The sequence below is a fragment of the Vicugna pacos genome, chromosome 36, assembly GCF_048564905.1.
Source record: "Vicugna pacos chromosome 36, VicPac4, whole genome shotgun sequence".
Lineage (NCBI taxonomy): Eukaryota > Metazoa > Chordata > Mammalia > Artiodactyla > Camelidae > Vicugna > Vicugna pacos.
Genome location: NC_133022.1, coordinates 5,018,562 through 5,037,191, shown reverse-complemented (window position 1 = coordinate 5,037,191; position 18,630 = coordinate 5,018,562). Strand labels below are relative to the sequence as shown.

Below are 18,630 nucleotides of genomic sequence, written 5' to 3'. Positions count from 1 at the left end.
CGTGTGTATTCATGTGACCCACAGAACCTCAAATCCATGAGGAAAAGACATGCTGGCTAGGCCTTCTGCAGATTGATCTGCAAGCTGCCTATGTGGGGCATCCTTCCAAATTACTACCAGACTTAATGACAGGTTCTCGACTCTCACCTGAAATACCCTGCGTACTTTTACACTTGGTTCCCAGCGGCACATGCTGCCCACGATGACGCAGTAATTTTGATATATCCCTTGCAAAGCTATTTTTCTTTTAGTCTTAGATCATTAATTTCCAGTGCTTCACAATAAGAAAACCTGCTCATGTGCATTTCTGGACATCAGAAATCATAACAATAATAGCGCAGTTCCTGAATACAGTTGTTGTCTTCAGTAAGTGTTGGTTGAATCAGTGGACAGGTCACATACCTGCTTTCCATGTTCAGTGATTATCACCACTAACACCAGCCTTATTGCCTGTGGTATAGACATGGATTCTTCCTTACTAATTTTTTGGTGCATTGGTTAGATTCTCCTACCTTGTGCTGCAGTGATAAACAGTCTCAAAATCTCAGTGGCAAACAGAGACATAGGCTTAACATTGGCCAAAGTCTGCCTGTCCCTCCACTTCACTTATGGACGTGGGGTAGATCAGTAGCCAATATCTACGGCAGTCTTGGCACAACAAAGCAGGTGGCGTCACAACCACCTGATAGCTCATAAGGCGTTTTCTCAGAAGGAGCACACATCATCTCTACAAATACTTCTTGGCCCCAAACTGCTGCTTGGCCCAGGGTGAGGTCTTGTGACGATGGACTCATCAGGAGAGGGCATACTTTGACAGTAATACAATCTAACCCAGTTGCCCTCTTGGTTTTCTTGCCATGCACAAGAGCTACTCTCACCCTCTTCTCCAAGGAGCTAATCCCAAAGCCCCAGCGCTAGGATTGGTGAGCATCTTAACACTGTCTCTACGCGGATCTTCTTTTTCTGTAAACCTATTAACTATAAAGACAATTTTTCTGCCTTGCTCACACAGACACAAAAGCAAGAGCTGCACAAATCCAGAAAACCATAATCAACACTCCCTTTCAGAAGGAAATGATGGGGGAGCAGCACCATCCTGGGACAGAGCAAGTCTGTGATCCCGCTGGGAAGACGTGCAGGCCCTGCCCTGAGGGTGGGGCTCCTAAACCCCTGGTTCTCTAGGACTCGTGACTCCATCTTCTGAAAGATACTCTTCTCCTCAACCACAGATGAGAACACACTGCAGAATATATTATTTTGGGCAAATGCAGACTTCTAACCTGCTTCCTGTTTACAGAAGTTAGGGAATGGCCATCAAAAAGGCCGTTTTAAGTCTTGAACAGTCAGCCTCTTGTAGTTCAAGCGATTCTTTTGAAAGTGATACCTTCTCAAAACCTTGGTTGAATTGTTGTCTGTGAGTCAAGTAAGTTCTGTGTGTCAACACCTCACTCACAAATCTGTACAAGATGTGACTCCACGTTTTTCAACTTATAGATAGTTCCATACACTGCTCTTCTAACTCTGAGTGATGATGTTTTATTTATTTTTCAGTCACAATCCCCCTTTGATATCCTCCTTTGAAGTATGGAGCCTTGTATTAAAGAGTAACAAGGGTGGGCATGCATTTCCCTCAGTCCTCGCTTCTGAGCTGGTTGCCTGGTTGTCACTGGTATTTACTGTGGGAGCCCATGACAGGGTTAACAAATTGTAACAGACCCCAGCCACCACGAAGAACTGTGCTTAGTAACTGCTTTGCAAGCAGGCACCAGTGTGTCCGCAACCCTGTGTCCTGGCCCCAAAAAGCAGAGACAATGCCTTGCTTGCACAGTTGACGTGTTAGATAGCACACTGCTCATGGCACAGCAATGACCCAGGCCCTCAGCTATCTATAAACGCTGGGCGTGCCTGCTGTTAGACAGTCTGTTATCCCCAAAACAGGGACCTGGCGGGGCTGGGCTCTGCTCTGTAACTAACATATCTAAAGATGTACCTTGTGCCCATCTCCCCATGACTCCCCTACAGATAAACAAAGCCTTTGTACTCATTGTGGCTTCTACAGTCTCCAGCCCACCCTGTCTTTCCCTGAATGCCTGCATTCCCTCACACCTGTTAGTGATTTTCCCTTTGATTGTAACACTAAGCATGGGAGCATTTGAGAGTCTCAGGGAGTGGCCTCCGGACTCCCTCTCTCTCTTGACTTTCCGCAGAGTCTCGAGTAATTCACTCCATCTTGGTGGGGCTTCTGCCAGCCGGCCAGAACTCACAGTTTACAGCCTCTCTCTTCTGGGATTGGTTTCAGCACCCTGTGGACTCAGCCAGGTATTACCTAGTGAAGCGATCTAAACTCCTTTACATGGTCAGTTGACCCAAATGGTCATTGGCCAAAACTTTTTATTTTGATAGAATTCAAATCTATAGAAAAGTTGCAAGAACAGTACAAAGTCCCATATGTCTTTTCACTCAGATTTACCAGTTCCTGACACTTTTGTTCCATTTATTTTTTCATCTTTCTCTCTACATTTATGTGTATTCCTATTGCACTTTCTGACCCATTCAGGAGTTAACTGGGAACTTTATGCTCTTTTATCACTAAATGATTTGACAGATTTTGTGTAAGAACAAGACCACCTTCTTACCTAACATTGGTACAATTGTCAAATTAGGAAATGTATCGCTGATGCAGGACTGTTAAGTGATCCAAACTTTCAGTCCTTGAATTCCTGTCATTATTGGTCTTGCTCTATTGGCTTTCTGTATTTTGCCATTAGCTTTCAGCCCAGGATTTGCAAATGTCATTTGGTGTCCCAGAGAATTCCCTGGGTCCCAGACTGCAGTCAGAATATTAACTCTTCTCACTGCCTGTTGGCAAAATTGTTAACAGAGGTGAATGTCGTGTGATGAGGTGGCAGCTGGCATTCTTTGTGGGTGCATCTATGAGAGGTTTCAAAAGCCTCGTGTCTTTTTCATGAGCATGTAGCAGTGACATAATTAGAAAAATCACATTTTAATATAATACACCACTATGGAATAAGCCATGAGCCAAGAGTGAAAAAAATGTGCAGAACATAGTAGTTTATAGTCAGCTTACTGCCGCTGTAGTTGTCCCCTCCTCTGTGTCCTGTCACCACCGCTGGGCTCCCTCCTGGCAGTGTGTGTCACTCACCCCTGTCTCCCACCTCTCCCTCCCCACTCAGACTCAGTCCCTCCCAGGTTTCCTCGGCCTCCGCTGCTTATCAAATACGATTTTCCCTTTCCCACTCAAAAACAACATTAGGTAACATACAAAGGTACGTTCCATGAATTATACATTTCATCAAGTCGCAAAATATTGAGGGAAAGTGGATATGTGAGTACATGTGTTTCTTTTTCATAAATGGTGCTCATTGGTGGTAGAGAAATATATGTAACTTATAAATGAAGACTAGGTGTATCAAAGGAAGTTCAGTTGGGGATTAACAGACACACGTTACTTCACATAAAACAGATAAACAAGGACCTACTGTAGAGCTCATGGAACTATATTCAGTTTCTTGCAATAACATATAATGGAAAAGGGCCTGAAAAGAAAATGTATATATGTATGTATACGTGTAACTGAATCACTCCACTGTACACCTGAAACTAACACTGTAAATCCACTACACTTCCATAAAAATAAATATAAATAAATAAAAGTTGGGGTACTTAGATTATGTTACACCTCTGGGGCCATATCCTGGCCTCCATACTTGCTAACCCTATGACAGAGGGTAAGTTGCTTAACTTCTGTGCCTCATTCCCCCTCTTTTTTATTAACTTAGAGTTGATTTACAGTGCTGTGTTAGTTTCAGGCATACAGCATGGTGATTCAGTCACACATATACATATATATATACTCTTTTTCATTACAGGTTACTACAAGACACTGAATAAAGTTCCCTGTGCTATGCAGCAGGACCTTGTTGTTAATCTATTCTGTACATAGTAGTTTGTATTGGTTAATCCCAAACTCCCAGTTATCCCTCTCTCCTCCCTCCCTTTTATTTCTCATGAAAATGGAGTCACAATAATACCTACATTATAAAGTTTTTAAAAAAGGATTTGTGTGATCATTTGCACAGGAAAAATAGTGCTCAGAAAAGTAACTGCAAACAGGGAGAACTTACACATTAAGTGTTGTCAGGTGTGATGCCCAAAGTCACAAATGTGGGTCTATTCAGGGATGTAAACTGGCTTGCTCTGGGCTCGCTAGTACCCTGTTCATCCCAGAACTCTTCCCTCTGGGTAAAACATCTCAACATGTTCAAGAAACAACAATGTGGGAGTTTTTGTTAAACTAGTGCAGGACGAAATATTTAGGAAGTGGGATACTGTGTTCTGGAAAGCTGCGTTTAAAATGTACATGAAGAATAAAATAAAATTAAATTAAATTAAAATAAAATAAAATAAAATAAAATAAAATAAAATGCACATGGTTGAGAGCATGATCCAAAGCCCCCTTTCTTCCTCCCAGAGCTTGCTGGTCTCTCCCACCCAAGGCTGGGGCAGAGCTGGTCCACTGAGAGCTACACAGTTTGAAGGCACTGAAGCAGCAGGTGTCAGGAGCTGAGACTTCCTGCACCCACCACTCTTGTGTGGGCTGGAGTTTATCCTGGGAGTCTGGAATTCTTTGCCGAGGGGTGCCAGTTCATGTGCCAATCATTTGCATTTTAGATTGTGCAGATGGTGACCAGAAGTATGTCGAGGTGAAGACTGGGACCGATGTTCAGCTATGACTTAGCTTATGGGCTGTTTGCCTTCCTCAGAAAGATTATAAAATAAATCATGCCTACCATCTACCCATGAAAAAAATGACACAGAAGGGCTGCTGCCTCAAAATGGTGTGTTTTCTCCCTTAAGATGAGCTTGACTGGTGATATCACCATGTGACACATGTCCTGTCTTTTCTTTTCTTTTTTCTTTTCTTTTCTTTCTTTCTTCCTTTCTTGAGTTATAGTCAGTTTGCAATGTTGTGTCAATTTTCAGTGTGGAGCACAATTGTTCAGTTAGACATGAACGTACGTATATTCATTGCTTTTGTTGTTGTTGTTCTATTTATTTATTTAGTGAGTTAGTTAGATACATGTCCTTAACTCTTCTTCAGATGAAAACAAACATACTTTACAGGTCTTTTCCCTCTTTCAATTGAAACCACTCTTCCACCACCATCCTTTGAGTCCCAGTCAGGCCAGCTCCACGTCTTCACAAGCACCTGCCCTCACTCTGCTCTTGGCAGCGGGATTCCCAAGGGACACCTCCCAGTCTCCCCGAAACACTCCATCTGTGGCCTGAGGGCTACTTCTCCTCTTGTTCAAAGAATGTCAGAAACATTTCAAGATTCAGTTAAAATTCTTCTGTTTTAAAAATCCTCCAGGGGCCAGTTATTCTGTTTTGAACTTGTGTACTTAATTCCTTTCCTACTGGCCCCTTGGTTTGTTTGAATTTTGCCTCCGACCTGTTTCCCAGGGGCTGTGGAAGTTATTGATCATTCTGGTCATGTCAAGCTGCTTTCTCTCATCTCACTAAGGTGTCAATTTTCTGCCTCAAAAAATAAAATCAAAATAAAACACTGTTTTCTTCTCTTCTGTTAATTAATTTACTTCTCTTCAAATAGTAGCACAACTGAAGCTTCTACATTATGGTTAGTATCTTTCACATGAAAGATGATAGAGGGAAAAAAAGTGGAAAATAGAAAGGTAGTATGGTTTTAATAAAAAGTTTTAGAGACAAAGAGGAAAAGACAGATAGAAAGAAGATGGAATAGCCTTAATACTTCCCTGCAAAATGGCCTTAATCACAAATAAAACAAAGTAAGGCTAATAATAGCTACCCCAAAACAGAGAGGAAACAAAACCTAAAACTCAGTATTATTTTCAAATTTAGTCATTGTTATCATCAAGCCACAGTAGAGTGGGAAATAAAATCCAGAATTCCTTTAAGCAATTAGTAGTATTTCCAATTAATACATGTATCAAAATAATGGAAATAGAAAATCTTTTTTTGGCATATACCACTGTAATAACTTTTGCAGGAAAAAAACCATCAATGGATGCCAAAGTTTGTGGCCAAAATTTCTGTATAATGGGGAAAAGGATATTTTCACATGTTTGTGTCTCCCCCCAAAATACTTCATAAATAGAAAAACTAATTTTGTAGTGAAGAAACCTGCTGGATATCATTTTAGTCAAGCTTTCATTTAACAGCACAGATAATGAGACATATCACTGTCACACACACCTCAGTATGAGGCACTGAGGAGGGCACAGAGCCACGTCTCTGGTGTTTTTGAAAAAAAAAAGGCAATTTAAACATAAAACTGATTAATGTCAGACAAACCCAAATGAGGGAAAATACACAAAATGGCCTCTCTTCTTCCAAAGTGTCAAGTTCATGAAGGACAGGAGGGCTGGGAACTGCCCCAGATTGGAGGACACTGAGGACAGCTGATGACTAAACCCAGTGTGTGTCCCGGACCAGAGAAGGGACATTGGTGACTGAAGGGTGAAGCTCAAATAAAGCCTGTAGGTTAGTCAGTGACGTCTCATTACTGTTAACTTCCTGGGTCTTGATGACTGTGCTATGACTTTATAAGTCATTCGTCTTTGGAGAAGCTGGGTAAAGGCTTAATGGACAATATTTGTAATATTTTTCCCTTTTTGAAAGTCTAAAATTATTTCAAAGTAAAATTAAAGTGTGAAATAATGGAGAGTACAGGTGACCTCTAATTAAGAATGGAGGTTTAAAGATAAATTCAGGATCTCCAAATAAAACTTTTGGAAGTGGCCTCTTTCTTCTTTTATTAGTTACAAAGTTATAACAGACTTGTCCAGTCAGCAAAGAATGAACTCTCTGGGTGTGTATTTAACTAAAGAAGATTACATGGTTTATGGGGTGTCTCTGGAGCTGTAATGGTCTTGGATGACACTTGGTCAGCTTTCTATTTTTATTCTGAGGTTGTTTTGTTTTCTGCATCTAACACCAAATTAGAAGTTTAAAATTTCATTTTCATCCCAGAAGGAATGGCACACTGATGTGAGACCACTCACCTGTCCTTTTAATCTCTTCCTAAACTAGAAATACACACACACAACATATACCCTGAACATCCAGTTGCTTGGTATCCAAACTATATTTAGAAAGGTGTGACCCTAGAATTTTTTTCTCTCAGACTAACTTAAGAGGAAGATAACAGGCTATTTGTACTCAAAAGGACAATAAATATTTTTGAACATTGGTAATTACTTCCAGAACCTAAAATTTAAATTGTGAAAAATCCTACAATGTAGATACAACCAGTAGCTTAGCTTTTTATAAGTCATCTGTATCTAGGGAAACTCTCCAGGGTATTTCTTAAACCTGATGTTTAAAAATTTATCTATTTACTTTACAGTTGGAGCGCTGTGATTCGGATTTCGTAGGAGTGAGCACAAGGACCCTGCCGAGCGCCCCCCGGAGGACGGGTTAAGGATGGCCACGCGCTGTCCCGCCGTCCCTCCCGCAGGACGGGGCGTCTGTATCCCGCGTCTCTTCTCTTGCATTGAAGGCTTGTCATGTCAGTTTCAAAGTCTGATTGCTAAGAGCTCGACAGCTTCCCTATGACATGGATCGCCCACTCGGCATCTAAGCCACCAGGTAGGAGAGCAGCTACCCGCGGGGGAGACTGTGTGGAGAAGCCCTGAGAATACGTGGAGAGGGACAGTGCGCCCACCCAGCCGACCTTCATATTGCGCCCACCAGAGTCTTGGGCACGTGGAAAAAGCCTTTTCGGGCTAGGGACTGGCTGCTGCCAGCTGAATGCCGTGTGACCCCAGCCAACCCCGGGAGCAGAAGCATCACTCAGCTGAGTCCTACCTAAAGTTCTGACCCATGGATCCTGAACACAGAGAGGATCATTGCTTTGGGATGCTTTAGCGTGCAGCCACAGGTACCCAGAACACACGGGTGTGAGGAATGCTCTTTGATGGGCATGTTTAAGACTGCGCTTTCTGAACTAGTCTCACCTCACCTTTAGAAACTGAATCTCAAATACAAGTCTCAATACACCCAGATTAAGACAGAGAAAGACAAACACTCTATGGCAAATACTATATGATATCACTTATATGTGGAATCTAAAAAATAATAGAAATGAAACTATACACAAAACAGAAAAAGACTCACATAGAAAACAAATTTATGACTGCCAGAAAGGGGGATGCAAATTGGGCACATGGGATTAAGAGACACAAGCTACCGAACATAAAATGGACAAGCAATAAGAATTTACTGTGCAGCATGGGGAATTATACCCAATATCTTGTAATAATCCATAATGAAATATAATCTGTAAGGAAAAGGCCAGCAAACAGAATCCCTATACTGTACACCTGACACTAACAAATATTGCAAATCAACTCTACTTCAATTTTTAAAAAAGGAATCATAATTTCCAGACTCCTTTGAAGGTCTCTGTATGTGGTCAAGTGACAAAAATTCCCTCAGAGATAGAAATGGAAACGCCGTTTGCACTCTCGGGAGAATGTCCTTAAACCATCTCTTCTCCCTTCTCTGGGAGGGGGTGTGTGTGGATGGGATTATTGGTGTCGCAGCCTCATCAGGAGCCTTGAAGACAAGGACTTCGCCCTTGAGGTGTGAGAACTTAGTGCTGCCAGGATCACAAAACTTGGTGAGTTCAAGAAGCTAGTGCAAGACAGGAAGCTGGGTGCCCCAGAGCGCCAAATGTGTCTTCAGATGAATGGATGTCTGCAGAGAAGGCAGAGGCACTACCCCCGAGCTGAGAGCATCACCTGGTCCCGTCCCGAATCCTCCTTTCCTCCGTTTTCTTTTTCATTTCCCCCCTTCCCCTTGCCTCCCCCTTCCTGCTTCCTTCCTCCCCTCCCCCAGCTCATCCACAAGGACTGGCTGTTGACCCTGCTCAGGCCTGGGTGCGGGTGTGGAGGGGTGGTGGGGACCGGAGCCCCGCAGCGGCCCAGCAGTGCTCTCTGGCGAGACGGCTGCCTTGTGCTCTGTGAAAGGGCGGCCACAGGCTCCGCAGCCCAGCCGCACGGTTCTCCCCATCACTGATGGAGATGAAGGAGAAAGACAGTGTCCTTTGCCTGTGGTTGTTAGCTGAGGCCACCATCCAGGGATGCGAGAGGAGCTCTGCAGTCAAGGGTGGACTCCAATATGAAGCCAGCCCCCAGCTGTCAGGGGCTGCGGGCAGCACGCACCTGTGCCAAGGAGAAGCCGAGGGACAGCTGGCCCAGGCTGCAGGTTGAGGTGACTGTTGAAAAAAGCATTTAGATGCTGGATGGGGTGTCCGTGCCCACCCCTGCCTTTGTGAATGGACTGCGCTCTTCCCCAGCCTTCCTGCCCCCAAGGGTGTTGTTCAAAGCCTGAACCACCTGAGGTGGGGGTGAGTGGATTGTGCTGTCAGCTTAACTGGAAGAGACAAAAGTTGAGGGTCCCACACCCTGCCCTTTTCAGGGAGTCAAATAGAAACTTTACTCCCTAGAGAGGACAATCTCTGTCCTCCAGAGATTTGGGGAAGCACCTCTAAAAAGGTGGGGGTGAGGCTCTCCTTCCTGATAACAAAGCTTCCTACTCTGCTGCATCCTTCTCGGGCAGCAAAGGAGATGGATCCTAAGCTTTTAGGTCACCCAGCGAACGGCTCCATAAAGTTCTCTGTCGCCAAATCCCATTCGGGACTGTGGAAGGACAGTCTCATTTGCTCCCAGCAATGGAGAAGCAGGCCTTGCTGCCACTGCTGCCACCAGTTGGAGGCCCTCGGCTTCCTGGCAGCTGTGCTCCATCGTTGGTCATTTCTCTCTGCACCAGCCAACCCCTGGTACCAGGTGTTTCGAGTGCTTGGGAAGTTAAGAGTATTCAGGGACACACAGCAGTGACTAGGCACGTGGGCTCTGTAGGTGAGCTTTTTGGGTTCTGTTCTTAGTTCTTCACAGATGTATTAACTTAGCAGGTGGCTTAACCTCTGTGTCTATTTCTTTATCCCTGCTTGGTGGGGGCAGATTAATGATAGTCCCTGACTCTCAGGTTTGTTTTGAGGATTAAATGAGCCAATCTATGAGAGATTTAGCAGTTCCTGGCACATAGTAAATAATGGTCACTCAAACATTAGTAACCTTAGGAGCTTGACTGAGACAAGAGTTATAGCAAAAAGTCACGGTGCGTAACACTTCCATGTATAATTCCATTTCAGATTACTTTCAATGCTTAGTTTTAGAGACATTAAGGTGTGGCTGTACTTTTAAGAGTTAGGTTTCATTTCTGAGAGTTTTTAATGTCTTTCTACGAAGTCAGTGGATGGGGGAGCATTTCCAAACAATGAGATAACCCGGGTAGTAAACAGAACAAAAACATTAGTGTTTCTTCTATGCTAGGTCCCTTCTACTTCACTCTTAAGGTCTGCATTGCGGTGAAGAATCATTTGCGCTGCCTGGTTCTAAAACAAATTGTAAGGAATGGTCATCTGAGAGGTTTGTAGTTAGTTCTGCTTTGCAGTGTCTAATTTTAATTTATTCTCATTCTAGGCTTTTGGTTACTCCCCTTCCACCCTATCCCTTAATTTTATTTTTTGAAAGAGTCTGCATTTCAAGCTGCCAATGAGAGAATGTGATTACAGAAGGGAGGGCTCCTCATTCCAGGTAACTTACTCTGTAGCTGTCACTAGGAAAGCCATTCGGAGTCAGGCTCTGACATGAGAAGCCCTTGCTTACTCAGTAGTCAAATCATAAAGTTTAAATCAAAAGTAGCTTTATTTAGGTAGACACAATATGTGAATGCCTTAACTTATAAAGCCAGCATTCTTTAGAGGTCCTAAAACTTGCATTACCTTTCCATTTAATTATGCATTTTAAAAGCTGTTCTATGAGGAATAAACCTATTAAAATGAGAGATTTTGTTTTCATTAGGTCTTCATTTAGCCCTCAGTAAAAAGTAATGGGATGCAGAGTAATCAGTAAAATATATACATTACTTTCAATGAGTTTTATTCTGTATACTGTAAATATTTATGTAATTTTAAGTCCAGAGAAATAGTAACTAACTTTCAGTTTATAGTTTATTTTTCAATGTGAACACACGATAATTAGGATACAGCAGAATTTTGTGTCTTGCGAAACTTTGAACTATGTTTGTGTGTTTTTGACGTAGCTCATCAGAACAGTTGCTACCCTTGAAAGGAGCCTTCAGATGTATAATGGTGTCAACAACGAGTGTGTCTAATGGCAGCAGGCAGCAGAAAGCTCAAAGAGATTCCAGGACACTGTATCCATGAAAGGGGATGGTAAATTTTGGCCCCATCCTGGTTTTGTAAACAGAGATGTATTGGGACACCCCTGTGCTCATTCTTTACCGTATTGCCTGTGGCTGCTGCCACAGCTACAAAGCTGGGTTGTTGCAACACAGACCGTGGGGCCCAATAAAGTAAAAAATATTTACCGTATGTTCCCTTACAGGAAACGTTTGCCAGCCCCTTCCATAGAACCTCGAAGTCCCTTCCTTAAAAATACACTTATGACCTCTTCATTATTTCTTAGCCCAATGGTTCCCAAACTGTCTTCTGCACAATATTGTCTAACTTAATAAGTGTTGTGGGGAAAAGATCCATGCTAACAGTAGTTTTCCCTTTGTAGTTTATTTTAAAATAAAATTTAAGACTACCAAACTCATTGCTATGGCTTTTATTTTTATGTGATAACCTACCTTTATGAAAAGATGTCCCAAGCCTGAGAGCACCAGGACATCGAGTGAGAGATCGCCCGATATATGAGCATGCGGTGCTCCACCTGTGCCTTGGTGCCCAGGCAGCACTCACACAGACACTGACGAGATGCTTGGTAGCATCTCTTTGATGATGGCTCATCCTCTGTGCCCTGTCTTATAATTTCAACACATTTGTGATACTCAATGTTTATTCTAAATTAACCTTGTTTTGTACCACAAACACATTGCCTATGGATGTGTTGCTGAAACAAGGAAGTCTTAAACAAGAAGTAGAATATTTTTTGTTATCAAATTGTGTCTGTATCAAGTGATCAAAAGGTCGGAATATTACAAAGTAAAGATGAGCACTGCAGCCTTCCATTTCTAAAAATTCAGGAAGTGAGATTTCCAGGACCAATTTTATGTCCAATTCCAACAAAATAACATTTAGTAAGAAACCACTAAGAAGAAAATATGATGAAAGTTATTTGTCTTTTGGATTTACATACATTGGAAATAGAGTTACACCTCATGCTCATTGTGTGTTATGTAAGCAAATTTTATCGAAAAGCTCTTTGGCCCCTACTAAGCTTCGAAGACATTTGGAAACCAAACATGCTGCATATAAAGACAAAAACATAATCTTTTTCAAGCAACATCTTGATTCACCTGAAAACTATAAACCCCCAGCACCTAAAATTGTCGATACAGATCATGGAAGCACTAGAGAAGCATCATGCAGTGTCAACTACCATGCAGCCCCGAGCGGAGAGGCTCACGCATCAGAGAATTGCTCAGCAAGCCTTGTGCAAAAGACATCGTGATGCGGGTGTGTGACGGACAGTACAGTAGAAACAAATAGACGCGGTGCAGCTGTCAGACAGCACTGCTGTTGAATTGAGGATCTAGCTGCTGCCACTGAAGAAGGAAGGGCCTGTTTGTCGACGGAAAACCTGCAGCGCATTCTCACTGCAGCTCCACGAACCAGCCAAAGTCTCAGGACGTGCTGTGCTGCTCATGCTTGTTCGTTGCAGGTTTACCGAGTGCACTGAGGACGACCTGCTCTTACGTGGATCTTTGCAGGGAATGCCGTTGGTGAGGACATTCTCAACTGTGTCCACAGCTTTACGGAAAAATGTGAAATTGAATGGGGAAAATGTGCTGGTGTTCGTAGTGATGCTTCTAGGGTGATGGAAGGGAAAATTGCTGGGGCTGTCACCTGGATAAAATATGTGGCTCCCGAAAGCACCTGTTATACAGACATGCACTTGCAGTTAAAATAATACCTGCATCTCTGGAAAACGTGCTTGATCAGGCAGTCCAAATCATCAATGATATTAAAGCTCAGCCACATCGGTCCAGACTACTAACAATTTTATGTGAAGAATTGGGTGCCCAGCATACAGCACCTCTAAATACAGAGGTGAGGTGTCTTTCCCGATGTAAAGTTCTTGTAAGATTTTGTGAGCTTCGTCATGAACTATTGGTTTTTGTGGATTCTGCTTTTTGAAGATCTGATTAACAAATTCATAGTGGTTGCTAAGACTTGTATATCTTGCAGATATTTTTACTAAATTATATGAGGTTACTCTGTCAATGCAAGGGGGAAATGTGACAGATTTTACAGTATTTGATAAATTATCATCAAAAGAAAGCTGTTTTCCTACACTCAGTGACTAGTCCTATGGTTGATGGAGACACTCGCAGGGCTGCTGTGCAGCACCCCAGGGGTTTGTGTTCTGTTTTGTTAATATTTTCCTGTAACAAAGGATAAGAGTGCTTGGGTTAGAAATCCATCTACAGTAACTTAAACCAGCCTCATTAGTGGCATGGAACTTTGAGAGCCTGATTGATTTAACATCTGATTCCCAGGTGAAGCAAAATTTCACTGAACTTTCAGGAAATGATTTTTGGAGCACCCTGAGTCAGGAGCAGCCAAGCGTTGCGAGGCGTGCAGGTTGTGTACTGCTTCGTTTGCTACATGCACCTGTGTGAAGCAGGATTTTCCTATTATGCTGCAAAAAAAAAAAAAAACCCTGAAAAAACAGGAAAAGACTTAATGTGGACCTTACTTAGCAACACCACACCTAACATTAAGTGGATATTCCTCCTCATGTCCGCTTCCCCCTACCTGGTGTTCCATCACCTCCTGTCCCTCTCTAGGACTTAACCCCCACCTCTCTATCACTCACACCCTCTGTCTCCCTGCCTGTGTCTTTCTGTCTCTCCCCCAGGCCCTCCGGCCCTGAGCAAAGGTTCAGCCCTGTCCAGGGTCACAGGGCCCCAGCTCTCCCAGCCCTCCCACCCTCACGGCCAAGTTCGAGCCCTGGCCCTGCTCACAGAGGTGGAGCCGGTTACAGAGCTGCTCTCACTGGCATTTACTGCTGCACCGCTGTTCCCCCCCTTCCCAGGCAGTGCAGTCTCACCTTGACCTGTTGGTGGCCCAGCCTGGACCCTAGAGCTGCTGCAGGGCTGGCCGCCTCCCCAACCTGGAAGGAGGGAGGGCCCCGTGGGCTCCAGGGACAGCTGGTGCAGAGTGGAGTGGACTCATTTTATACCCAACACCACCTCCCTGGCAGTGGTGGCGCCCCACCCACTGACCCTGCCCCGCCCACCTCAGAGTTAGGAGGTTGTGGGAGGATGAAGGGCGCTCACGGGCTCACTGAGAGCACTGCCACCCTCAGCCCCCCTCAGGGCCTACCTGGAGCCGGGGCGGCCGGGCAGATGACACGCAGCGTGGGGACACGGGCTTGGTCAGTGCGGGGCCTCTCGCTAGATGCCCGTGGCCCCTTCTGCACCTCATCTGTTCCTCATCATGAGACACGGCCACTTCATTCTGATCATCTGGCTCACGACCAGATGCCCCTGTGACTGACAGGTCCACCTGCCCAGTGAGTGTTTGCAGACTGAAGCTGCACAGCCGTCACTGGATCAGACACAGGCTGTGCCCGCCGCCCAGAAGCAGCCCCGGGGCCCCTATGATCACTGCTGCCCCACAGGGGTGACCTTGCATCCGCCCTGTCATCCTAGTTCCTGCTGGTTTGTGAATTGTGTGCCTGTGAATCACTGTGTGCCCTCGAGAGTGTGTGACCACTGGTCCTCCAGGAAACAGACACTGACACAGAGAACTGTGACAGATTCATTAGGGATGACAATAGGAGACAATAGCAGAGGTGGCAGGATGGAGCAGGGAGACATTTAGGCCGTAATGCACCTCCGACATCATCTCTAAACACATCGTTGCCACAGCTTGGGGTCCCCTTCAGCTTTCAAACTTCCTGGGCTGTAAGGCAAAAAGAAATATTTATTTTAATAGGATCTTATTTTTTCCCGATTTTGTCTTCTCTAACGTATGCATGGCCTCTGACAGACACTGCAGTCTGTGGGTGCAGCTCCATGTCTATATATAATGGAAATAATTGTTTTCACATCTCGGACACAGATCTGAAAATGTGCACATTCTCATTATTACATTTCCTTCTTTAACTTGTAGGACCAGAGGTTTAATAGAAGAAAGTGACCCTTCACCTTATCTCTAAAGCAGAGAATAGTAAGCTTTGGGCCTGAGCTCTTAGATCTTCAGTTTAATTTAATGTACTTCCCGAGGTCTCTTTTGATGATTCTGTGTGCAGACACTTTCTTTTAAACTATGAGAATGCTGAGTGAGAAATATGTCCCAGTCATATTGCAAAACAATGTGTGTGCTTCACCTGATCTTCCTCACAATGACATCAGGAGCCAGTGTTACCCCCGGCTCACAGACAACAAAGCTGAGACCCTGTGGGGGCCCCAATGGGTCTTGGTGTTGGGGGCTGAACTGCAGGAATTCAAACAAAGAATCAGAAATTGGATCTTCACACATAAACATAGAGATGCTAAGCTGGCAGTGGGCATGGTGACAGGAGGGAGCAGGGGTGTGGGGACGGGGTCTTGGAGGGGGTCTCCTGACCACTCCTGACTTCCCCTAAAGAACCTGCTTCATGCTGAAGGGCAAGGCACGTGCTCAGCTTATCTGAATCCTGCCTGTACTTTTCAAATCACCGGGGCAGAAGAAAACTTTAGCCACACAAAATATTCTGAAAAAAACAAGGTAAATTTCACTTTCTCTGATATCCAGAGATTTCTTTCATCCAGATCTAGGACTTTCAGAAACCCAAGAGAACAATCATTTGTATATGACGTTGTGAACTGAGGGCTTTCTGGAGGCAGTGGGTTCTGACGGGGATATGTGCATGGCTGCACTGAGTCCCCTGCACTCACACGTGGCTCTGAGTGGACCTCACGTTGCATTCAGAAAGCCTGCCTTGACTGCCCTCCCAGCTGGGAGTGACCTTCCAGCTCCAACAAACCCTCGCTGGGCGCCTCAATTTCTTTCTTCCCCTTCACACCGTCCTATTCACTCCTGTGTGGCTCACGTGCCCCTCTTTTGCACTTTGGGGCTTTGTATTGGCACGTCTGTTATGGTGATGACAAGCTGAATGTCTCTCTCCCTCAACCCTCGAAGGAACACCCTGAGACCCCAAAAGTTAGTGGTGCGCTTCATCAAAAAAAAAGTACATCACATGGTCCAAGCCGGAGGCACATCTGCCAAACAGGGACTTAAAACTCATTTGATATTCTGTCAAAAGTCTCTTGTACTATACAAGAGACACCTGCTTCCCAGGATAGGATGGGGAAATGACAAAGCCCATCAAATGTGTGTGCTAGGAAACTACATGAACATTATAATGTCCCAAGATAGGTTTCCTCAGGCAACGCAAGGCCCTGGAGTGCCATCTCCCCTTCAGAAAAGACTCAACAATGGAAAAGGACAACATGCTCTCATCTTACCAAGTGGAGAAACTGGTGGCTCTGCCTATGCCTGAGGACCCAGAGGCCACGAGGGTGGTCCAGGTGGAGGTGGCGAATAGCCCATGAAGGGTGACGTTGGGCCACTCATACAGGGGGAAACATGAGCTGGCCCTGAGTAAGAACGGGGCGCTTTGCCATCCACAGTGCCCTGTGGAACAGAAGAGAGATCTGCTGAATGACAGACAAAAGGATAAACACAGACAAAACCAGAAACATAATGCAGCACCTGTCATCACCTGTCACCCTCACCTCCACCAGGTGGCCAGACAGCAGAGCACTACCACATGCTCCACCCAGCCTGGGTCGACAGAAGGACACAGGGATACGACACGGAGGCTGCACGTCACCAACAAATTCTGTAAGTTCATGCAGCCAAGGGTCCTAACCGATAAAAAATTCATAGAGGTTCCAGCAAATTGACAAATATTCACCTTATGAAAACGAAACTTCTCCATGGAGAACAAAATTTTAAGGAATCTTCCAAAGCTCCAACGACACGTAATGTTCTGCAGAACAAGAACACAGAGAAACAAAGAATGTTAAAACACATTCTCCACACGTGCAGAGTCACACCTGGGTTACTGCTCTGCCTGCAGCACCCTGCCAGGCCCTTTCTGCCCCCTCCTCATGTAGGGCCCTCCACCACCCTGCAGGGGCTGCCCCTGGGTGCAAAGAGCCCTGGGGAGCTTGGCAGCCTGGAGTCCTATGGGGGAGCTGCTCAAGTGATCCTGAGGAGATAAGGCTGTCCTTAGGAGGTAGTCAGGCTCCGCTACAATCACCGCTATCCCCAGGGATGTCTGGGTTTTAACTGTGCTACGAAGCACACACTACATGTGTCCTTTGGGAAATTGAAGAGGAAAGTCTTGATTCCACAACTGACACCAAAGGGACCCTACTAGCCCGTGCGAAAAATCCCACGGCATCTCATGCTGAATCAGAAGATCAGCTCTGACAGCTCCCAGGGCAGGAACAACTCAGTGCAGGGTGGGGAGCACAATGGGAGGATGCTTCTGAGTGTTGCAATTCCCCTGCAGGGAAGTACGCCTCTTCACTGTGTGCTATTTCCCTTCAAGCCTCTACATCCTACTACAAAAGCAACAATTCTGAGAGTCAGGCGTTTCTACCCAGAGTACAACTGGAGGCAGCGGGCCAGGCACATTTCCCTCCCGAGAAAAGACAGAGGTGGGTTGTGACATTTACCCCACCCAGGAAGATTCAAAGCTGCACAAAGCCCACGGAACAAAGCTGGAGGGAGACCTCTGCACTTTCCCAGTCATGAGGACTTGAACGGCCATGCAAAACAGTAGAATCACCTGGACTGAGCCGGGAAACCAAAGAAGGACAACAGGAATCTCGATAACTTAAACACCAACAATCAGAAAAGAAAGTGTTAGGGAAGAAACAGAAAAGCGAAGAGACATAAGTGTGGAGCAAGGGCTCAAACTGAAGACCCACATTCGACAAACAGACAAAGTCTACGATACTCAGCATGTAAGAACTCTGATGCTTTCTGAAGGCTCCATCGAAGGTGATAGGGCTGAGGGGAGAAGACCACTGTGCCCGTGGGCAACAGTTTGAAATTCTAATGACACAAAACACTTGTCTAAAAACACATGTCTACAGAAGAGGATAATACAAAGGCAAGGGAAACAAAAACAACACATTCCCTAGAGAGACATCGAACGTTATGAACACTCACTTTACCTGAGCCTCCACATCGGAATCAGGTGTCAGGAAGGGGCCAGGCCAAAGTTGAGACGTGTCAGGTCCTGCGTGGGCTGAAAACCACAGAAGGGATGGAGGATTAGGCTCGCCTGCGAAGACTTTGCTGAAGCCACACAAAACCTGGTGAGCCTTCCTTCCCCGTATCCCACTCGTCCCCGCATCAGACCGAGTGGGAGACAGGTCTCGTCACCCTGAGGGAGACACCACAGGCCACGGGTTCAGGTGTCTCTTCCACAGCCGATCAACGGCCGTGGAAGGTCAGGGCTCCACACGCTGCAGACAATGGCAGGGGTGGGCTTCTCCTTCGGGGAGCCCGGAACGTGCTCCCTGTTG

The 18,630-nt window shown here is 45.1% G+C and overlaps 1 long non-coding RNA gene across 1 annotated transcript; it reads right to left on the bottom strand.

The window, feature by feature from the left end:
* Positions 1–16,557: 16,557 nt before the first annotated feature.
* Positions 16,558–18,351, bottom strand: LOC140691619 (uncharacterized). Its single transcript, XR_012067367.1, has 3 exons — positions 18,277–18,351; positions 17,004–17,078; positions 16,558–16,720 (listed from the first exon to the last, which is right to left on the bottom strand). It is a non-coding gene; the product is annotated as an uncharacterized lncRNA (long non-coding RNA).
* Positions 18,352–18,630: the final 279 nt, after the last annotated feature.